This window comes from Marmota flaviventris, chromosome 2 (assembly GCF_047511675.1).
Source record: "Marmota flaviventris isolate mMarFla1 chromosome 2, mMarFla1.hap1, whole genome shotgun sequence".
Taxonomy (NCBI): domain Eukaryota; kingdom Metazoa; phylum Chordata; class Mammalia; order Rodentia; family Sciuridae; genus Marmota; species Marmota flaviventris.
Window position 1 is genome coordinate 115,193,119 of NC_092499.1, and position 23,945 is coordinate 115,217,063.

Consider the following 23,945-nt stretch of genomic DNA (forward strand, 5'->3'; position numbering starts at 1 on the left):
TAAAACAGGAGCTCTGAGAATGGCACTCGCCCCACAGCCTGGCCCTGGCTCCTTCCCTCCTCCATCTTCCCCACTGATGGTCCTTTCTTTTGTGAAAGTGTACCGCTCGCCTACCATGCGCCAGTGATGGGGTGTGCGAGGCTGACTGGGTGCAGCCATGAGGAATCAGACATGCTCTGCCCTCCCAGGTGGTAAGGGAGAGAGTCAGTCACCACTCAAATGTACAGTCCCCCAGTCGGGTCAGTTGCATCATGGCAAAGGACCTGTGATCAATGAGCGTGATGGAGTGGGAAAGCGGGTGGAGGCAGAGTCCCAGGCAGAGGGAAAGGTCCACACTGGGGCTTTCCTGATGCTAGAATTGCCAATTAGCCATTGGTCCTGGTGATACTCTCGGCCATGTCTTGTGGATCCATCCTGTCCCCTTCGCCGGTCTGGCCTCATCAAGGCCTCCCTGATTTCTCACCTGCATCCCTTGGACGTTCTCCTAATTGGTCTCTCTGATTCCATCTCTTGACGTCCAGCCCCCTCTACCCACTGTTGCAGAATATTCTTTCTAAAACACCCACGTGATCCCAGTTCCTTTCTTACGGCATAGTAAGGGAGGCGTGGAGGATGGAACAGTTGGCACCAATGATGGCTAGACAGCCTGGAAGCTTCAGCAGAGGGGACGGTGCCTGCTTTCCTGGTCAAGCTCAGATTTTGGAATCCTTTGCCACCAACTGTCCCTTCCTCCGTTTCTCCCTTCCTGAGTAACCTCATTTTCACTGAGGGCAGTAACAGATCCATCTTAACAAATATGCAAACACTCAGTCTGTTTCCCAGGTTCCCCTGATGCTGTTTGGCATGTGATACTGTCTGGCCGATGAACTGTAAGCAGAAGTCTCCTGGATGGGGATCCCCCAAAGCTATTACTTTTGGGGTGAAAAGGGATAAACTGGTGGCAAGACCCCATTTTGCTCTTGGCCCTTTCCATTCTTCCTTCCTGGCCAGCTGAGGGGACAGCTGCAGCAGCCATCCTGTGATCAGGGAAGAGGACAGTGCAGTGGGTGAGAAAGAGCCTGGGTCCCCAGGGGCTGAGGAGCTTCTGTTCTGCTCTACATGTGGTGGAAGCCATTGGAGGGCTTTCTTTAGGGCAGCAGCACCATCCCCGACTTCCCTTATAAATAACTGACTCTGGCTGCTGCGTGGAGAGCATTGGGAGGGGCAAGGGTGAAGGCAGGGGACAGTTAGGAGGTCCTTTAGTGCAGCTTCAAGGTGGTGTGGGCTGAGGGGGCGTGGCAGCAGAAGACATGGAGGAACATGGATGGACTGAGATGTGGACAGTGGGTGGGCTGATCAGGGATTCCCTTATGGTTTGTGTGGGCATGAGGAGGACTTAGGGCTAACTCCAGGTTCTTTTGCTTAAGCACCTGAGTGGATGGATGTTGGGGATGCCATCGTCAAAAGTGGGAAAACGGGATGGGGGAGGAGGAGCAGACTTACAGGAAACCTGAGTTTGGTTTTAGTTTTATTAGTGTTGAGAAGGCTTCTGGCCATTTTCTGTAGATGGCAAGTGTGTGGTTGAATAAATACGTGAGCCAGGAGTTCCTAGGAGAGACGACCACCGGACGTGGATGTGAGGGAGTTGATGGCAGAGGGCTGATATCTGATTTTTAATCATTTGGGATGAGGTTAGGTTGGGACATTTAGGAGAAAAGAAGAGAAGTGACCCAGGACCCAGGCTGGAGACAGTCTTCCACAGAGAGGCTGGGAAATGGCAGCAGAGTTGGCAAAACAGATCTGGAAGGAGCAGACAAAGGGGTGGAAGTAGAGATGACAAATGTCGCAGAAAGAGGGAGAGAGCCTGTCTTCAGCACTGCCTGAGGCCAAGGAAGAGGGAGAAGGGACTGTTGGACCTGTGACTGAGGGATCAGAAGTGACCTGATGGATGCTGAGTCAGTGGTGCCCTGGGGACAAAGTGCCACTGAGAAAGGACAGTTGGGAGCTGTACCAATTCTTCAAACGCATGCAGTGCAGGTTGGAGGCAGGAGGTGTGCAGACGCAAGGAAACTTTTCAGGAGGTCCCAGAGTGTCCTGTTATGGATGATCCAGTAGAGAGGGAGAAAGTTACCATGCAGAGAGAGGAGATACCAATGGTTCTAGTGACAGAGGTGGGATCCAAGACCCACACAGAGGGAGTGGCATTGGATAGGGAAGCCCCCTTCATCTTTTGGAGGAGGAGGGTGGTGCAGGTGTAGGTCTAGGGATAGTCCCAGGCTCCATACTGGGAAGATGGTCCTTCTGGTTGATACTATTTTCTGAACAAAGCATGAGCCAGCGAGGCTGGGAGGTGGAGGACAGGAGAGGGATGTAATGGTTGTGCTGGGGAAGTGAAAAAGTGCGCAGCCAGGCCACAAAGACAACAGTAGCAGTGCTGTGAAGCAACACAGCACCACTGAGATCCAAGGCAATGGGTGCAGAGGGAGGCTCGTTGGCTTTTTCTCCAGCTATATTTTGCTGCGTGGGAGCCATCATGGAGTAGGTGGGTAGTTGGATTTAACCAAGGTTGGGCATGGCTTCAAAGTATGAAGAAAGGAGAGAGAAAGAAGAAAATGAAAGATGGGTATGAGACAGCAGACAGCCAATGACTGTGAGGCAGTGGGTGGAGGACTCAGTGAGGTGCAGGGATTACTGGTCATCTGGACAGATGACAGGTGGCAGGTGGTTTTCTGACAGGGTGCTTGAAATAGAGATTGTATAGCTGGAGCAGTTTCTGCAAGGGTAAGGTCAAGGGTGTGATGCCCATGGGCATGGGTGGGCAACCGATAGCTGGAGCCCACCAGTTAGAGCAACACAGAGGCCCCAGTGTTGAATGGGTTCTTAAAGTAGATGTGGAAGTCACCAAAAATGGCTCCAGATGGAGGTGAAGACAGAGGGGGACGGTGTCGGTAAAGTCTGCGTGAATGATGGGTGGGACACAGGGTACAATGGATGATCCTGAAACAAGGATTGTGGTGAAAGGTAGGGGCTAGGACATGGAATTCAGGGGAGCTGGAGCTTTTGGAGAGGAAGGAAGGAGGAGGTTTGGGAAGGTGCAATGGAGAGTTAGAACATCTGCCTCACCCCTGGGGGCCACGAGAGGAGGCAGGCAGAGCCAGGACAAGAGTTCAGAAAAGATGCTGAGAACTTGGGTGTCTGAATGCTAAGAGGGGCTGCCCATGAGGGATGGAGGCTTCAGTTTCTGTGGGACACCCAGACTCCACCAGCCCCAAGACCCTGTAGCTCTGGTGCCTCTGCAGCAAAATGGCATTGAAGTCACCTGTGAGTGAGTGATGAGTGATGAGGGGCTGGGGCCCAGCCTCAGGCCTGCTTGGGCAGGAGCTGTCCAGTCAAGCTCAGGGCTGATGGGCGTGGAGTGTCCAGCCAGGGAAACCCACCAGTTGGCGTGGGAGGTTGATGGCCCCTCTCGCCATGCGAGGCCCCGCCCTCCACGCTGTCCAAGTTTTGCAGGTAAGAAATGAAATGCATTTCGAGGGCAATTGAGCACCGGAAGCTGCACAGAGGCTTGGCAGGCGCCTGCAGCACAGGTGTGTGGGTGATTGTGATACACAGGGAGACGCACGGAGCTGTCAGCCCTGGGCTGGTTCTGCAGGCAGGAGCGCCGAGGGGCTGGGAGGAGGTGGGCAGATGATTTCATCTTCTTTCAATGGAAGAAAGCTCAGGGCACAAGCTTAGGTGAGCAAGGACATTTGCATTTCCTCAATTTAATGATTTCTGGTTCTGAGTCCTATACCAGTGAGATGGGGAAAACAGCCTTTGGGTGCTGGTTTCCATGGAAATGCCCATTGGCCTGGCCCTTGAGGTCTTGTTCAGAGTCAACACTTGACTGGGAAACTTTCCCCAGGAATGTGATGCCTGGGGCTGCCAAGAATTCCCCATGACCCACTTGCCCACCTATTTTGCAGATGAGCTGGTAGAGACGCAGAAATGTCAGGGCTGCTTAGGTCCACAGTAATGGCTCACCTGCCACTGCTCCCCATGAGGGGCCAAGTCACTTGTGGAGGGATGAGAAGCCCCACTTGTGGTCTGGAAGGTGGTGGGGCTGTGGCATGGAGGGGCATCCCTGGTATAGCCAGGGAGGGAGCAGAGGCTTCCTTGAGGGAGTGGGTCTGGGCAGGTCCACTCATTTAGAAAGCTGAGAAAATGGGAAGGACGCTCCTGGGAGAGGGAATGGGGTGGATAAAGATGTGGCAGTAGGATGAACTAGCATGTTGCCGGGCCACTGAGGTGTCACCAGTCACAGAGTTCACTACTTGACTTGGATGCTTTTGTGTAGCTGGGTTGGGGTGATCTCTTAGACTGGTGTCAGTCCAGCCACCCTCTCAACTTGAACTTGTTGACTGGAAGGGAAAGAGCCCCTGTCTGGCCTGCCAGGTGCCCTATACTTTCTGTAAGTTGGTCTCACTAAATTTTCTCATTTGCTGGAAGAGCAGATGCCATTGGATTAGGAAACTAAGGATTAGCTGAAGGCCTTGGGACTCAGCCCTATCTTTCCCACCACCCACAGGGCTATGGATGAAGGTAGGGACCTTTGTTGTGCCCTCCTGGCATCATGAAGAGGGGAAGCATTCTCCATGAGACTTAAGCAGCCCTCCGGGGAGTCTGATGGCAAATCGCCCACTTTGGGGGACTGTCGTGTGGGCAGGGGGAGGAGCTATGGAGTCAGGGACCTGAGCCAGGACCCCCTCCCTGGCCTCCCTGGCTGGGAGAAGAGTCATTTCCCTCTCCGCCTTCCAGTTTAGCATGAAGGGCTGGGCTGGACAATTTCCAAGTTCCTCTACAAGATGGGATCACGGTGCTTTTTTTTTTTTTTTTTTTTTTTGCCATCAGCTTGTACAAGGCTGGAAACTTGGTTCATCCCTGACTTTCTGACCCTCTCCAGAGGTGGATTACATGCTTCCTGGAGCTTCTCCTGCTTAGACATTTCGGGACCTGAGATCTGTCTCAACATAGCCTTGGGCCAGTGCAGTTTGTCTCAAAATGGGCTCAATGCTGGCCCCAGCCCACCCCTGAAGAGCCTCTTGTATCTGAACTCCCCCTTGAAGACAGACATTCACCCATCCACACATGTGATGGGCCCACTAAGGCCCCATCAACCAAGTGCCTACTATGCGCAGGTGCACACTGGGAGCTATATTCATATATTAGCTTGCATCCTTCCACTCTCCCTGCCAGAAATGGAATTTCCTACTTCACAGATTAAAAAAACAGCACAATGAATCCCATTATTATGTATAATTATAATGTACAAAAAAAGAAAGAAAGAAAGAAAGAAAGAAAGAAAGAAAGAAAGAAAGAAAGAAAGAAAGAAAGAAAGAAAAAGACCCAGCTACCCAGAGAGGTTAAGTGATTTCACTAAACTTTCAGTTTGAGAGTGGTGGATCTGGGATCTGAACCCAGAACTCTATGGCTTCAAAGCCTGGCTCATGCCACGTGACATGTCACTGAGATTTCTCTCTGGCTATAGCCCAGGACGCAGAGACACCATATTAGTGACCCTTCCCCAGGGGCTCTCCCAACAGCTTCTTTTCCTGAAGATTGGGGTGTCTACACTCCCCAGCCACACACCCTCTTGGGGCCAGTCTCTGGAAAGGACAATCTTTCACATTGGGTGGTCCCTTGATGGTGATGTCAGGCGGATGGGGGCTACCCCTCTGCCTAGGGCGAGCAGGAGTGTGCTGTGACCATCTCCAGGCAGCTATAGGATGAATAACTGATGGTGATCAGCTAAATCATAACGCCACTCATGGCATGCATAAGTGATGAGGGACTGGTGCCAGGCTGCGATGAGCGGCAGTGGGCACCCCCACCTCACCCCCCGGCCCAGAGAAGCCACCACCGTGCTGCCTCCCTGTGTTATCTGGCACATCAAGCGCTGCGACAATGAATATAGATTGACCTTATTATAGCAGCCGGCTGCTGGTGCCAGGCGCAGCCAGGCATACTTTGCACAAATTAAAGGTGTCAGCATGTAATTTACGGTTCATGGGGAAAAGGGGTGGTGGGTGTGGGGGAGGCACTGAGGCAGGTAGAGAGGAAGGTGGGCTGGCGGTGGGGCTGGCACCAGGAGCCCATGCACTAATGACAGGAGGTGCAGCTGAGGTGTCATTTCCATCCCTGTTTGATCATTTTAGCTATTCATTGCTCAAGGGGGGGCAGTCCCCCTCTCTTCAGCACCCCCCCACACACATGCTCTGTGTGCATGTGTGTGTATTTTTCAGCTAAATTACTGGTTTTACCTGAAGAGCGTAAAGTAGGTGTGCTAATTTACGGCTCGGCAGATAAAGCCGCAGTGTGGGGAGCTGTCTGGGAAACCTGTAATACGACATCATTTTACTAACACACCCCAGAGCAGCTTGACATCTCGAGTTGGGCCTGTGATTAAAGTTGTAGTCTTCTTCCCCTCCCTCTCCCTTCTCCAGCACAGAGAACAGATTAAACTCTAAGTAATAGATCTCGGTTTTCTTGCCATCCCACTGATATACACAGTACACAGTTTGACACAAAGAGTAAGTTATACATCACAAACAACAGCCTCTGCCCTTCACCGCCCGGAATTAATTTCCCATTTGCTCGGCTTCCCTCTTCTCCAAGCTCATTTTCCTGGCAGGCTCCCCTCTTCCAAAGGCAAGGCAGGAAAATCTCAGGTGAGGACAGGAGCGTGCAGCTCCGGAGAGCTGCTTTAACCCCTGCGGTTTCCAGAAGAGGCATCTGAAGCCAGAGAGAAGTGAATGCCTGCTGTCACCCTGTGTGTTTGCCACAGAGATGGGGCTTAAACTCAAGTCTTCTGATAGACGCGTCTGACCCACTGGACTCGCACAGAGTGGGAGGTGGAGGAGTTACACTCTGTTGACTCCCGGGTCCCTGCAATCTGCCACACAAAACTTGGCCTTCACAGCCCTCCCTGTTTGTGCTTCCAGAGGGGACCTCTGGCTACTACCTGGGCTTAGCCAGTGGGTGCTATCAGCCTGAGTCGGGGAAGAGGAGATCTGGTACTTCTTCCCTGCTTCTCCCTGTGAGATGCCAGGTCTCCAGGAAGAGCTGCCTCCCTCAGTGGCTGCTGCTCTTATGGGACGGCCTTTCTGCATGGCTCCAGCTCCCTGTGCTCCCTTAACTCTGGGTGGGAACAGATGCCTGCTGCTGCTGGTCCCTAGGAGCCTTTCTGTCCCTTTCAGCTTCCCTTAGCCTGGCCAGCCTCTGTCAACAGCCACTCCATGCTCCATCTTGGTCTCTTCCATTGGTCGGTCTAAGGGACTTCTCTTTCTTATGGGCATCCTAAATGACAGCTGGTCCAGTTCTTTGCCTGAAGGCACACATAGGGTACGTGTCCAGATCTCCCACAACAATATGGCATCCCTCTGGGTGCAGCCTGCCATTCATCCAGCTGCCCTTTCCTGGCCTTAATACCCACCCCCATTCTACCCCCAGGTCCCATGATGAGAGTTTTGAATGTCTCACCTCAGGAAAGCCTCATATGCCACCCTAGGAGGCCATGTCTGCTTAGGCCCACCTAAGAATTGTGGAAATGGAGGCTTGGGGAAGCTAAGTCACCTACCTAGGGTCACCCAACCTTGTACAGCAGATCTCAGTTCTGAATTTGGGGCCAGTTGTCTCCAGTGCTGAGCAACTTCCTCTATGCAACGTGTGGAGCTCATCTGTGAGCTCAAATATGCACACATATGTGCACACACACACACACCTTTGCGCACACACAGGCACAGATGATGAAATGAATTAAGGACAGGAGATAAGTATGGGCAGGGAGGCAAGGCCAAGGTTGACAGGTCTAGAGCTGGCAGATGGGGTGAGTAATCCATGAGGGCTTTGTGGAGGAGGCTAATGAGTTCTGAAGACAGTTAGAATGTGAATAGAACATGGAGTGCAGAGATTTTCAACTACCCCTTGGTTAATTGGCATACCAGAGTCACCAGGTTGGGTAGCAGGGTAGGGAATTGATTAAAAATCCAGGTCCCCAGGCCTCATCTCTAACTTACTGAATCAGAATTTCTAGTAGTGCAGCACAAGAGTCTGTTTTGTTTGGTCTTAAGGCAGAACATGTAGCCCGTCTTGGGAGCCACAAACCTTTCCCCTGCCCCCACAGCACAGGGGAAGTGTGAAACGGAAGCGTGGAGAGCCTAAGGGACTTGCTAGGGGTCTCTCTGTCACCAGTTTCAATGCCAGGGCTGGAACCCTGACACCCAGGTCTCTCGGCACCCAACACAGTGCTCATTCACCCTCGGGCTTGTCTGTGGACAGCGCACAAACACAGCCTCCTGGGAGGATGGTGTCTCAGCCTCCTCCCCCACTCTGCAGCCGGTCCTCAAGATGGCAGTGGGGGGTGGATGAAGGTGGGGGCAAGGCGAGAACGCGCCTGGAATAACATGACATTTAGAAACATGAATCACTGGCACTTTCTGTTTTCTCTTGCTCCCCCTCTGCACTGCACACCCCCACCACGAGCTCTCTGAGCTGGAGGAACACCAGGCCTGGACATGGCGTGGGGACTGGAATGTGCCTTGCCGTGGGGGCCGGAGGCTGAGATGCGAGACCAGAGACGGGGCTCTGGGCCTGGTGCTGCCCCTTCTTGCTGGGTGGCTTTTGGCAAGGCACTTCACCTCTCTGGGTGTTAGCACTAGGACTCTCACCTTCAGATCTGTCAATGCCCTTGGGCTACCACATGGGAGGACCTTGCAAGAGTGTCCCTGCCCTGCAGCTCCTCTTCTGCCCTGATGTTCTGGAATTGCATTGTTAGTGTTCCATTCTTGGGGGTCCTGATAAACTGCAGTCTAGGCTGATGCCAGGGAAGGTCGATGGCTAGGCAGAGGGGGAGGCCCAGCAGCTGGACCAAACTCCACTTCCTGTTATCTCACTTCAGGAGCCAAAGATTCAGAAACAGATCAGCTCCTGGCTCCATGTCCACATGTGGGTGTGGGGCCAAACCAGCAATGGTCCCCTGGGCTTCTGGTTGCTTGTGCCCCACACAGTATGAGGAGAAGTAGGCATCGTCAGAGCTGGGCTGCAGCAGCCCTCTCAGGCAGGGTGGCTGGTATTTCCACCCACATGTCCAGGCTGGCACTGGCCAGTGTATCAGCTCTGTGTTTGTGCCCAGATCAGGACCTACTCACCCCTGCCCCCACCCCCTGTACCTGCAGCCCAACAGAGCTCTAGGTGCATAACAGGTCCCACTGGACATCCGCTGGAGCCCAGGCACCCTGATCGCAGCCTTCGCAGCCCCAGCAGTAGGAGGCCTGGTCCCAAGAGGGCAGCCTTTGGGCTAGGCTCTTTTTGGGCTGTTGGTGACCACATACATGAGACAGAGTGTTGGCCAGACTCCTTGGCCGAGGAGCCCTTCTGCACTGATCCTCACGGGGCCCTCTGCTTCTGCAGGAGAAGGGACTGGCATACGGAGCTGGAACAGGAGACCGCTGTGCTCCTGAGTGCTCCTTCACCACCCTGCGCTCGGTGACTCGGCCAGGGCTGGCACAGAGAGATGCTCAATGAATGTCTGGATGGGGGAGGGCAGGAGGGAGGGGAAGGAAGAAAGAAGGAAGGAAGGAGAAGGAAAATAGGCAGGAGGCTGTGATATAGCTCCATCGGCTGGCTCCTGCCCAGCTCCTGTGTCTCTCCATGTCCTTCTTCCTTATCCTGGAATGGAGGTTTTCCTGCAAGGGATGTGAGCACTAGTGAAATCTCCCTACAAAATAGAAAAGTTTGGCCAGAATTCTGCAGACCCTCTTCTCTGAGGAATCCTCTGGGGAGCAGGAGGTGCTGAAAGCCAGGCATTCAACTTCCGAACCTGCGGAAACTACCAACTCTAAAGCCCTGGTGAGCATCCCTGTTGTAGAGCCCTGTCTAAGAAGATGGTGTTGGTTAGCTCACCTCTGGTGTGGGGTGGAGTAACACTAGGAAGTGGGAGACCAGGGGTGGGAGAGTTTCACGCCAGGAGCCAGAGGCCCATGTGTGGCTGCTTACCAGGTTTTGTCACCTGCCACCAGCTCCTAACCATTGGTATCATGTTGTTCTCTGCTTGCCCTTATTTGTGACCCAGTGTGTGGTCAGAGCACCCTTGCCCTAGCTGGGTCTGGTCTCCATCAACATCCTGGCCAGTTCGGCGCTTTCTCAGGCAGGAAGTACGCTGGGAGAGTCTGTGTGTCCTGTGGGTTTTTATGGGGGGAAGAAGGGCAGATACTGGGGATTGAACTCAGGGACACTTGACCACTGAGTCACATCCCCAGCCCTTTTTAATATTTTATTTAGAGACAGGGTCTCACTGAGTTTCTTAGTGCCTCCCTGTTGCTGAGGCTGGCTTTGAACTCGTGATCCTCCTGTCTCAGCCTCCTGAGGCGCTGTGATTACAGGTGTGCACCACCCCGCCCAGCTCCTGTGGTTTTTAATGGCAGATTTCTTCCTTGCTGCTCCCTGTGCCTCTTTGTATTTCTCTTGAATGCACCTGGGAACAGGATGTGGCTCAGGACCATTTCCTTCCCCCACTAAACATGCATGCTATTTCCCAGGGGTGTGGGATCTCAGCTGGCACATGGGGTGGGGAAGACATGGGGACAGGGTGGGCCCTAGCTTGGAACTCAACCCTCAAGGGACTTTCAGGTCAAGAGGAAAATCTTTGGGAACAACAACCAGGCCATTTAACTGGAATCAGAGACTTAGAGGGCTGTTAGGTGACCTGCCCTGTGACTTAACAGTCCTATTTTACAGATGACATGGAGTCTAGAGACAATATGTGACCTACCCAAGAGAGCACCATGGTGACAAAACTCTGCTTGGACCCAAATCTCCGGGCTCCTAGAACCTTTGCCAGACATCCTGCTGTGCACAATCTAAGTTGTCATGCTTGTCTCCACGATGCAGACGGGGAATCAGAAGCTCTGACAGTGATCTACACGTGCGATGATTACTCCTGCAGCTCTGCAGAGACCAGCCCTATTGGGTCCAGTGGGGGTGCAGGTGCCTCTCCTCCAGGAGGTCTTTGGGACATCCCCAGGTCACAGGAATCCTTTCTGCTCCAAAGGCCAACTGTGCTTATTTTGAGGGAGAGGAAAATGAGGATCAGAAGATGCCAGGAAACATTCGTGAGCACCCACTCTGGGCTGGACATTTTGCAGATGCCCATGGATCCTAAATGTCACTTTGTAGGGACTCATGGTTATGCTCATTTTGCAGATGAGGAAACAAAGATGAGGGCTCAGATCCCAGCCTAGGACTCTGATTCCAATTTCAATGTGCTTTGCTTCCTTCTTCAACTTCACCTGCCACTATTTTTGCATTGTTTTCTGGGTAGTCCCTTGTCTCTGCAGCTCAGCTCCAAGTTCATTCACTATAAAAGCTCTGTCCTGGAAAGCGCCTTTGAAGCTGACCTGGGGTTGGCCTAGGAGGAGGGTCAGCAAAGACTCCAGCCCTTAAGAAGCAGAGAGGGGCAGAGAGGCTTGCTATTAATCACGGAGTTGCAGGCTTTCTCGATGAAGGTGGGGTTAGGTGATGGGTTATGGGTGTCAGGGGCCCAGCACAGAGCCTGGCATATAGGTGTACACTCTCTATGATCTTTTATGATCTTCGCAGCCCGTATCTCTCATGGGGATTATTACCCTGATGACATTGTTTCTTGCTCCTCTTTTCATTCCCTCACTGTCACACTGGAGCTGACTTTGGATGTTCACTCTCTGCCCAGACCCTGGTGCTAGCCCTAAGTGCTCAGTAAACATCTCCCAAATGAATATGAGCTCCTGCCCTCCAGCTAAGCTGGACGCATGAGGACAGAAGCAGGGACTATGAGGTTCATTTAAAACGGTCTTCTGAGCTAGGAGTGGTGATTGCTAGGAAGTGGTGATTGCTCTTGTCAGCTCCCTCACTTCCTGGGCATCTCTGGGGTGAATCCTCCCCCAGAAACTGTAACCTAGCCTTCCCATCCTGGAGGAAGCCTGCTGCTCCCCAGGGCCCTGTGTGTCGGGGCTCTTTGACACACAGGGCCTGTGTCTGTGTCACTCACCGTGGGTGGCAGCTATAGAAAATGCCCTTCTCTGCCCCCAGACTTCCTTAGTCCTGAGAGCTGAGGCTGGCTTTCTTTGGCCTCTGGATACCCAGAGGGAGGTGAGGATCTCAGCAAGGAAGCTAGCATCCCCAGGGTTGGGGCCTGCCCAGAGCTGGGGAGGACCTCTTTGTGACAAGCTCCCAGCTTCACAGCCCAGAGGGCAGAGAGTCACTGGGGCTCAACAGGCTGCCAGCCACATCTCAGTCCGCTGCCAGGACCTGATTATACTAGAAGAAGGAGCTGGGGATAGGAGACATGTGGGATGGGTGGGCTCATCTGCACAATATGAGCTTCTAGCTAGTTCCCCCAATCTCTGGGTTTCTGCAGCAGCCAAGCAGACCTTTCAAAAGGGAGGACCCTGGGTGGTTTTTGCATCTTTGTACTCAGTTATCATCTGGGGGTAAAGAGCTGGGGGAGGGGGTCAAGATGCCTGTTTACAATGAAAAATGCAGATAACCGTGCTGCCTTTGTGACCTCTGCTTCACCAATGTGGTTTTTTTTCTGTCCCATTGGAAAAAAACAAATGTGCTCCTTTTTCTGAGTCTTTGCCTTGGCTGTTCCCTCTGCTTGGAATGCTCTTCCTTCTTCCTCATACTGGGAATTCCTCTCCTTTTTTTTTATGATCTTCGCAGCCCGTATCTCTCATGGGGATATTACCCTGATGACATTGTTTCTTGCTCCTCTTTTCATTCCCTCACTGTCACACTGGAGCTGACTTTGGATGTTCACTCTCTGCCCAGACTCTGGTGCTAGCCCTAAGTGCTCAGTAAACACCTCCCAAATGAATATGAGCTCCTGCCCTCCAGCTAAGCTGGACGCATGAGGACAGAAGCAGGGACTATGAGGTTAGTTTAAAACGGTCTTCTGAGCTAGGAGTGGTGGTGGTGCATGCCTAGAATCACAGTGGTTTGGGAGGCTGAGAAGGGCGGATCACAAATTCAAAGTCAGCCTCAGCAACTTAGGGAGCCCTAAGCAATTTAGCAAGACCTTGTCTCAAAATTAAAAGTATGAAGGTCTGGGGATGTAGATTAGTGGTTAAGCACCCGGGTTTAATCCCTAGTACCCAAACAAACAAACAAACAAACAAAAAAAGAGAAAGTTCTTCAGAACTGGCTTATGAGACAGGACATAAGGAGGGCAAGGTCCCGCCTGGGACCTGGAGCCTCAGGCTCCCAATTCAGAAGGTGTGAGGCCTCCTTGGGAAAGCCCCTACTGCTTCCAAAGAGGCAGAAGCCCGGGCAGGTGCAGTGGCCAGAGTCCCTCCATACTCCACGGAGCTTCAAATCCAGGCTGGGCGGTGGAGGTGGCGGAGATGTCACTGTCAGCGTGATGCTAATACGGTCTAGGCAAGGGTCTCAGAAAAGGTCCCAGGGAGAGAGGGCTGTCCTGAGCCCCTTTGGAAAACATCCCTGGACATGGGTCAGTACAGGGAAAATGTTGAGAGCCATGGTCTCGAAGCTTTTCTATTTCTCCTCACTATCAAGAAAAAAAAAAAAAACGGAAAACAAACCCTCAGGTCACAGTCAGCCACATACGTACACATATTTGTTTATTCGTTATGTACATTTTATTATACTGTGAAAATGTAGATACAGAAATTTTGAAATGAGATGTTAAAATGTAAATAGCCTTTCTGTTACTCTTTTCCCACAGACCACTGCGCCCTGCCCTAGGGTGGGGGGGTCTGCACAACCCCTGGGGAGAGTGTCCAGAGGGAACAGGGCTTTGGAGACGGCAGACCTGCTTGCAAACCCAGGACCTTCTTCCATTACCGTGTGGCTGGAGGCCAGCTGCTGGGACACAGTTTCCTCCTCTGAAAGCCAGATAATGATTCCTACTTTGCTGCGGCTTGAGTGAGGTGATATGTGCCAGGGGTCTGGAGTAGGGCTCACAGGCTGGACTAGCTCCTGCATGGTAACCATGGTGATTATCACTATGATCAGCCTCACCCTTTCTTGCTGACATCAGTAAACCTCAACTCTAAATATCAGGATTCTCAAGCCTATTTTCTAGATGGCCCATTGTTAAGGGAGATGCTAGGTCACAGCTAAACATAAACTTGTTGACCAAGATGACGGTTCCCTTGCCCTTGAACCCGAGGCCCTCAGTGTGGATGTGGACAGCCGGACCCGGAACTCGGCTGAAGAAGGCTGACTTGGCACCTGGAGGATGGAGCTGAGAGGCTGGTCAGATTTCAGCTTCCTCTGTGTTCCTTTTGAAATAATTGAAGTGTCAGCTTGGGTTCATGGACTGGTCACGGTTTCGATCCCTCCCTAACTTCATAAGGCAAGTCCATGAATTATACAGTGCCGGAGCAGACGGCGCTAAGAGGGATGCTTCACAAGCCGGGCTTAATAAGGACACTCCAGCTATTCTTGGAAGGCATTTGCAAGTCAAAAATATGGTGTATGGAGATCTGATGTCGACTTCAAATTCTGAAGATTTCAGCTGGGTCAGCACTATTTTATGTCACGTCCCATCAACAAGAAATGAGGAAGGGGCACAACACTTTGTTTGGCTTTGTTTTTAATTTTAACTTTTTGGTGATAGCACAAATGGTCAAATGGGCCTGTCTCTCCCTCCCCCACTCCCAGAAAAGTCAACACATACCGTCATGGACTCAGATGGTGTGCAGAGACATTCCCTGGCTGTGGAATTGGAAAGCTCTCCTACCATTATAGTTTCATGCTAAACAGAGAGAAGATGAAAGCTTTCTATCTTCTTTTTTATTCTTCGCTACGATTTTGTATGGCCCATTATCTGCTAGTCTCTATAACGTGATTGTACCACGTTCAGCGACTCAGCTGAGAAAGGGGGAGGAGGAGAGAACACATATTTTACCGGTTACCCTAAAATAGCACCTGACGTTTTATTTTAAAAAGTTAAATTGCACAGAGAGAGAAGAACCATAGTAAAAACGGGCAAGCAGTGTTTCATACAAAATACCCTCAGGTGGGAGGTCCAACGGTCCCAGATGGCTCCTTTGGGACTCAGAGAATGGCTGTGTCACTTAGCAGATGCTGGGTGCAGATGAAGTTGGGGTGTCACTTGGACTTCCCTTTATGGGTGTACACGGGGGCGGGGTGTGTGTCTGTTTACAAACGGTATTTAAGGAAGAGGCAAGTGGGCCTCGTGTACCAAAAGGAGAGGTGATTCCAGGGCAGGAATGCCTAAGAGGTATCTCTGAGCTCCTTTTCTGGTCACTGATGAGGACCTCCTAACTCACTTCCTAGGATCCTGGAGAGCTGGTAGCTTTTATCTTCATGTATACAGGGGCCAGGTGTGTTTTGGGAACTCCTAAGTGTACACCCAGTGTGCTGCTAATGTGATTATTTATGCGGCAGTAAAGTGTGGGGACAACCTGTGATTTGAAGCCAGTGGGCTGGATTAGTCCACAGGCTCAGAGGCAGAGCAGCACTTCTCAAACTTCACTATGTTCAAAAGTCCCCCCAGGACCTTGTTAAGATAAAGCCCTGGTTTTGGAGCGGGCCTGAGATGTTGCATTTCTAGAAGTGTCCAAGCAAGGCTGATGCTGCTGGTCCATGGACCCCCACTTTGGGTAGTTTGGGTGTAGACTAGGTTCATTCTTCCAAGAAGAGTTGGGGCCAGACTTTTGCGTATGTACCCTGGGTTCAGGTGCGGTGATGGTGGGCACCTGGCTTCATGTCTTCTTGACCCTGTCTTGGATACACAAGGCTGGGCTTGCTGGGCAAGCGTGGCCAGAGGACATGTATTGGACCATGAGTCAGGAGAAGCACTGGGTTCTCCTGGTACCACCTGGCTCCACTGCTCATGGGTGACACTGAGCAGCTTTGATGACTTTCTTGCCTTCCTCTGTGGGTCTGCCCTGGGTGAGGGGCATCCACACAGCACCCCATACAACTGGGTAGAGGTGAGATTCAGGGGCTGGATGACGCCTCAGACTACAAGCACTGTGGAAGAGGATGTCATAACTGAGTTCGAATCCTGGTTCTAGGACCAGTGGTGTGTCCTGGGGTGATATTCTTGTCTCCCCAAGGCTCAGAGATGAAGACATTGGCTGGATGACTGATGAGCACGACAAGCCCAGGGCCTTCTGGAGAGAGGGATGTGGGCTCTGCCTTGGTGTCCTTTCCTTTCCCCTCACGAGTGGAAAGATTGGACGGTGGCATTTCTAGGACAGACACAGGCCAGGTCTCTGTGCAGGTCTCCCAGCCCAAGCCTCTCTGTGTGAACCCTGCCAGCTGGCAGGAGCTGAAATTTAGAGTCCAAGGCCACAGTGACACACAATGGGTCTGTCTGAAGTCGGCCCATCTTCAAAGGAGAGTCAGCCTATGGAGGAATATCACTTCTCATCTGGGCAAATCTGACAGGTGCAGTTTTTTTCCACTTTATCCCTCAGTGTTACAACAGAAAATGGAGGAAAGCGCCTGCTCTCCTCCTGATTAGGGATAATGTGAGCCAAGGAAGACGACTAGAAAGGACACCGGCTAAGCATCCATAATATTTGCATTCCCTCTGAGACTCTTTCAAATGCCTTCTTTCATAGACACTTGTCCATCATCCTGGGATTTAGCCCCCCCCCCCCCACCGCCCTTCTGAGCAACAGCTCTGCTTTTATTCCAGGTTCTTATTTGGGTCCACGAGGTCTGGTTGAGACTCAAGCCTCAGCTCCTGGAGTGGATCCCGTGACCGAGGCCTCCCCAGTCAGAACATGCACCACTCTGACCTTGAGCCTGTGACACGGGCTGGACAATCGGAACAAGTCTCTGGATCTTTGCTGGACTTGCTCTTCATCTCCACTGTCATCCATCACTGCATCCTTGCTCCAGTGGCACCCTCTTGTCAGCATCTGTTCCTAGGGGTGTCTGAGATTTGCCATCCAGTCTGGTCTTTACACATTTTCTTCCCCTAGCCTTGCTGACATCAGCTGAGAAGTGACAGTATCCTCATCTGATTCCGTATGACATCCTCTCCTGTTTCTGTGAGTCCCCTGGGAGGCTCTGCTTCTAGTGTAACTTCTTTATGGAGAAACCCATCTGTTCTCTCTGTACCAGGCTGGGTGAGTGGGGCTGTCTGGGTCCAAATGTCTGGGATCCTTCACTGGACAGGGAACCCTTTCCAAAGAGGGCTATCATCCCAAGGCCTCTCCTTCTCATTTCTTTCTTTCTTTTTTTAAAAAAAATTTTAGTTGTAGTTGGACACGATACCTTTATTTTATTTATTTATTTTTATGTGGTGCTGAGTCTTGAACCCAGTGCCTCACATGTGCTAGGCAATTGCTCTACACTGAGCTACAACCCCCCGTAACCTCCCTTCTCATTTCTCAATCTCATCAGAGACATTTGGTTCTGTGACTTCCTCTCCCACTGAGATCTGAGCCATGAGAGGACTAGGGATGTGACTCCCTCCCCCAGCCCAGCACATCAGCAGCCCCTTCTCCCTGGTGCTCCCCTCTGCCTTCCCACCCTGTTGTCTATCCAGTCTCAACAGCTTGGTCCTCTAGCTATCCCTCTCCAGTCTACACTCTGCAACTCCGATTCCATCTTAGCTTTGCTCCTGATGACACTTTTAGATGTGAAAAAAAAATGTTTTTGCAAATCAAGAGGCTTAACTTTCCGGAATTTGTCTCACTATGAGAACCAAAAACCTATTTTTAAATGAAAAGTGTTGACTGCTTTCTCTCTGCATTCTTGGTATGACAATCATGATCTTTCTTGGAGTCAAGGAACCTTGACCAAATGGACACGGAGGGGAACCATGATTATCCTGCAGTGGCATTGGTAATACTCTCAGGTGCCAGAGATCTTGCTAGGCTCTTGCAGAACTCCAAGAAGAACCAACTATAGAGCTGGGTCACTCAAGTTCTGCTGTTTACTTGTTGCACTATCTAGGGAAGTCATTTAATCTTTCTGAGCCTCACTTATCTTACCTATAAATGGGGAGAGTGACAACTTCTTGGGGTTGTTTTGGAATCAAGGGAGATGACATCTATCAAACTACAAAGCATCCTGGAACATAAGGCAGCCTTACTTTTAAGGTTTTACTCAGATTAGCACTTCATGGTGCAGCCTTCCAGAACTCTTGCCAAATGCTTCCCTTTTGGTGTCCCAGGACCACTTGTTTATAGAGCTCTGCAAGTATTGCATTGTTTTGAGCTTACTTAATGCATCTGCTGTTTCCTTGCACTATACGTGAGGACTTGGAGGGCAGGGTCCACACCTACTTCATCTTGGCATCTCCAGCCCTTAGCCAGGGTTGGGCATGAAATAGGAACTTGGTATAAGTTTGTTGGTGAATGAGTGGGCACTTACTTCCTGTTGGAGAAGTGAGTAGCAATGGGACTGGGGTTTCCTTAGAATAGTGGTTCTGAACTGGGGGCAATTTCATCCAGATTTTTGACCCTCTGGAGACATTCTCGGTTGTCTTAACATGGGAATTCCTGCAGGTATTCAGTGTGTTGGGGTCAGGATGCTGCTCACAACTCTACAATGCACAGGACAGTCCCCACAACAAGGAAGTGTGCAGCTCCCAATGTCAACATGTCAACTAGGAAAACTGCTGTGGACTTTCTTTTTAAATATCTCAAAGAAAGAAATCCTATGAGACTGGAATTTGAAGGTAATCAGTGCAAATCTCAGTTAAAATTGGATTTTGGGTTGGAAAATGTTTGAAATTGGTTCTTGGTTATCTTTGATGAAAGGAAAGCAGGTGGGAAGATGATAGCTTAATAAACAATGAAGATCCTGAAAATTGTTTTTATGTGGGTGTGGAAGAGGAGAGAGGCTTTGGAAAATCCCATGCTGAAGGAGATAAATAGGGCTGGCTCGAAGCAGGGTGGGGCTGGGGCTAGGGAGTCTGGGAGGGACAGGAGGAACTGCTCAGTGGGAGAACTTAACAAATGTGACCTGGGTTCTGTGACTGTCCATCAGCTCCTGCCCTTCTTCTTGTAGGAGGCATTTTCTTCCTGCCTGTTGAATTCAGGCAAGGCCATGGGACTTGGTTTGGCCAGTGAAACACGAGGAGACGTGACATCAGTTGAGGACAGACACTTTCAGAGTGACTATGTACTTCCCCTTGTTCCCTGTGTGGTTGCTTAGTCAGCCTGGAACCCAGAACCAGGCAACAGCAACACAGAGCGTGGCCTGGAATTGCCATGAAGCCTGAGAGAAATAAATCTTGACTGTCATGAACCACTGCCATTTTTTTGAGGGAATTATTTGTTTTTGAACCATAGCTTAGCCTATTCTGACTGATATACTATAGTTGGGCTGATTGAGAAAGTAATCTTGTGGAATTGGACATTAACTAACACTTGTCTTTCTTTTCCACCTTTTAAGTTGATTTGCATGGGAATCCCTGGGAGGTCTTGGTTGGTGAGGGATGAGTACAAGATATATTGGACACCCCATTTATCCATCTGGGTTCTTGGCACTTAAAGAGTTAGGATTCAGAATGGAAAGGACCATGGGAAGCCAAGAAAGGCTCCCAGGGGCCTCTTTCCTTACTGGTTAAGGTAAATGCCAACTTTACAGAAAGATAAGATGGTTCTATTTTTCAGTCACCACAAATGTCACTATTATCACAGATGACATTAATTTTTAAGAGAAAAGGAAGAAAATATGTCACAATTCTGTTTTGTGCATATGCTGATTGAATGAAAAGTTTATACCAGATGCCAACTTAAAATAAGGACATATAAATATTTAATTGTTTGTATGTATGTATACATTTCTGTAGCACAATATGTGCCTATATAGACACAGAGTACTGGTTCTCAAGCGGGGAGGGGGTGATTTTGCTTCCTAGGGGAGGGTTGGCAATGTCTGGAGACGTATCTGATCATCCCAGCAGGGGGCAGGGGTGCTGCTGTCACCCAGCTGGGGGAGGCCTAGGATATTGCTGATCATCCTGTGGTGCTCAGACAGCCCTTGTTATCTGGCCCCAAATATCAATAGTGCTGAGGTGGAGAGATCCTGTCCCAGGTCCACACATGAAGCCAGACTCTGGGTGTGTATGTGTGTGGGGGGGTGCATATGTGTGTGGATGTGGGGTGCTGGCTCCTTTCTCCCAAGCGCTGTTGTCATGCGTCTGCTTGATGCACTTAACATGCTCCTCTTGTCTGTTTACGAGAAACCAGGGATCGCAGGCCAGAGGGTGGCCAGCCTTCATGGCCCTGAGAGACACAGTCTCGGGTACTCTGTGTTCCCTGAAAGCACACATGGGTCAGGCACAGATGTCCTGCTTGTTCCTCAGGATGACAACTGCTGATGACGTCTAGCATGCTGTGTGGCACACCTGGGCTGGGAGCTGCACCAGGAGAGGTGAGGAGGGGCAAGAAGGGGGCCTGAGCAGCTGTGCCATTTCCCATCTTAGGAAGGTATGAATTTCAGCTCATCGTTTTAAACATTACCCCTAAAAGAACTGCTTAGACATATTTTTTGTCTCTCTATGAAGATTCTGATTTTATAGCTATATAGGAAATATTTATACACATATCCAATTTGTTATACACATTAGTGATGAGGCTAAATAGCTACTGTCCTCACAGTAATTAGTAATTGAGAAATTTCCTTGATGATTCACTGGCCTGGAGAGACTCTAAGGGCAAAATGGTCAGCTGGAAGCCACTTAACAAGCTGGCCTGCTGGTGAGGATGCAGGCCTATAATCCCCAGCAGCTCGGGAGGCTGAGGTAGGAGGATCACAAGTTCAAAGCTGGCCTCAGCAATGGCGAGGCCCTAAGCAACTCAGTGAGACCCTGTCTCTAAATAAAATACAAAACAGGGCTGGGAATGTAGCTCAGTGGTTGATGCCCCTGAGTTCAATCCCTGGTACCGCCACCCACCTGCTGCCAAAAAAAAAAAAAAAAAAAAAGAGTGCGGCTCTGTATTATGCTGTCATTATAAAAGAAGAAGAACAGCCAGAGGGTGGCTGTAGGTAGCTTGTCAGGCAGTGTGCTCAGAACCACCCCAGGATAACTTTCCTGTCCCTCTGATACTTTCTGTAGCTGGTTTGTGCGGCTGGTGGGAAGAGGCTGGGCTTTGTGACCCATCCACGCAGTGTGTGTAGAGGTGCAGTGTGGTGCGGGCCTGAGGCTGAGCATGCTGGGGCCTTAGTCCGTGACCAGGAAGTCTCAGGGAGGCCTGGGACACCCGCGAGGCAAGGGTTAGTGGTTCTGGTCATGTGGATCTAGACTCTAAAGGGGCTGGGGCTCCAGCTGACAGCTGGGGAGCCACATATACTCCACCAAATGGTTAGAGCAGCTGCTAACTTACTTCCACAGCTTGGGGTGGGAGATACTGGAAAAGCACTTGGGCCAAGCAGAGCCAAGGATCTTAGGCAGACAAAGTCACCAAGGGATGATTCCAGACACAGCTGCAGAAGTGGGACTAAAACTTCCAGGGAGGAAAATTCCTGAGATTTCTCACCCATGTGCAGGGTTAGTCTTTCCCATTTGGGAACCTGGGCCAGGGTGAGAGGAGGCGGGGCTTATGGCATCCTGTCCTGGACTGCTTAATTCTCCTGCAGGTACTCAGGGGCTGGGTGGAGAGGCCTGTCAGCAGCACACCCTGCTGATCTGTGAACTCTTGCTGAACACAGAGCAAGCGCTGTGAGGCGGGGTGGGGGGTGGGTGGGGGTGGGGGGGGGAGCGGTGAGGCTCTCCCATGCTGCAGGCCAGGTCCTTACTCTGAGTTCCCCAACCTGGGGCATTTTAGCTGGGACCTGAGGCGGGTACCAGGGATGGCCCTCAACCTCATTCTTACCTCCCCCTAGCCTTCCCACACTATAAGTTTGGGAAGATAAAAAATGACCTTTCTCAGACTGCCTTGCAGCCAGAGCTCTGACAGTGAACTTAGTTCTGCTTATTAGATTCCATCAGGCTGAGATTTGGATGCAGAAATGAAGTGAAGGTCACTTTTCATGGCTTTCTGTGGCTATGTGGGCAGGAGCTGGGGGACACGCCTGCCTCAGTGGGGTTCCTGCTCCGGCCTTGCTGAGTGGAGTGGAACAGTCAACATGGCTTTGTGACTCTGAGGTCTGGATTTGGATCCCTGGCCCACAGCTAAGGGACAGGGTATGGGCCTCCTGATTCTGCACCTTCCTGCTGCGTCTCCTGATGGGTCAGCTCTGTGGGTATTCAGAGAGACATTCTTGGAGGCCCAGGCAAGACCCAGTTGCCCTAGGCCTTCCTATGGAATTTTTGTTTGTTTGTTTGGTTAACAAAAATAAATCCCTGTATTGCATCATTTTCTGTTGGCAATAGCTACACCATTTCCGTTGACTGACACAGGACTTTACAAGGGCAGCCACAGAGCAAGGAGAAGTACTGAACTGGCACATTGGACTTAGAGCTACAAAGTTCTCAACCCCAGAGAGCCACAAAGTGGGTAGAGTGGCTTCCAGTTGGTCAGCACTTCCTCCTCGCTAAGGAGTGAGGGTGACCCTGTACTCTCATGATGGAGGGGACTGTCCCTCCTGCTCTGGGCCACTCAGTTCTTGCCTTCTGGACTGAAGTCCGGAAGCAGAAATGCCTGGGTATAAAGTTTAAGGAGGCCCTCACTCTCGGGCTGTGCAAGAGCAAGGTCAGCCACCAAGAGTGAGTGACTCCTTAAATTTTGTACCCTGAGTGCCTCACTAGCCTGGTCTTGGCTCTGCTTAGAAGTCAGGTCTGGGTGGGTCTTGTTGGCCTCCGTGCTCAGTGCAGAGACTTCTCAGCCTCTGCTGAAGCTTGTCTTGACCCATAGTGTGTAAGAACTTTCTCTGGAGGGGTTTTGAGGCTGCCCTGCCCCTGTGCCCACGTGAGGGTTGAAGTTTGAGAAGCTCTCTGTGTTCCTTCTGCTGTGTTGTCCTGGTCCCACTATTGGGATAGAGTCCCTGAGGCCCCAAACTTAAAATGGTCCCCACTAACCCACTAGCCACACCAACACAAGATTTTTGTGACACATCATTAGACACTCCCATAGACAGAGTGCTGGGGACAATAGCTACACCATTTCCTGGGAAGTGTAGCTGGGGACATCCACCTGTAAATTCTTCATGTCAGTACCCAATCATGAGGTTGCATGAACAGAAGTATAGCATTCCAAACAACGGAGAGGAGAGTTCTGCTCCACTTTAGCTGGTCAGATGTGTCTGGAGAGATCAGGATTCCAAAGGGAAACTGAAGGACTGGAGCCATTGAGAGGAGAGCAACTGGCAAAAGGGTAATCAACACACAGGCAAGGACAGGATGCTCGACTTTAATAGGAAGTGCGAATGAAAGCAGCAGAGTGGGAAAGCTCTGTGTTCACCTATCAGATCGTCAGAAATCAGAACCGCGGGTGCTCCCAGTAGTGGGACCTGGAGTTCAGTGCTGTCTCCTCTCAGCAGCCATTGGCTGAGAGGAGCAGGGAGGGCAATGCCAAGAGCAAGCTGGTAGTTTTTAAAGGAAGGAAATTATAGTGGGCTCTTCTTGCTCTGGCTCACGATGCCCACAGGCCCAGTGAAGGGCAGATAGCCAAGCCGTGGCTGCCCTTCCATCCTGTCTACTGTTGCCTCTTATCTGCTTGGAAGGCTCCCTGGGAGCTCAAGGGAGCAGTTGCTGAGGCGCCTGGCAGGGCAGGAGAGCTGGCCTTTCTCTGCTTGGAGATAACCGCCTCAGAAGCCATTCAAACAGCGCCATTCTGCTTGCATGTGCTTTGACGATTGCCCAATCTGGGTTTCCAGAAAGCCCTGGGAACAACTGGGAGCTCCTGTGGAGTGGGGTGGAGGACGCCAGCAGACATACTCAGGAGCTGGCCTTACCTGCTGTCACCCGAAGGAAAGGGGGTCCCTGGGTGCTGGGTGGAGACAGGGTGCTGGGGCCAGCGTGGGCCCAGAGCGACAGGAGGCGGGAGAGGGGA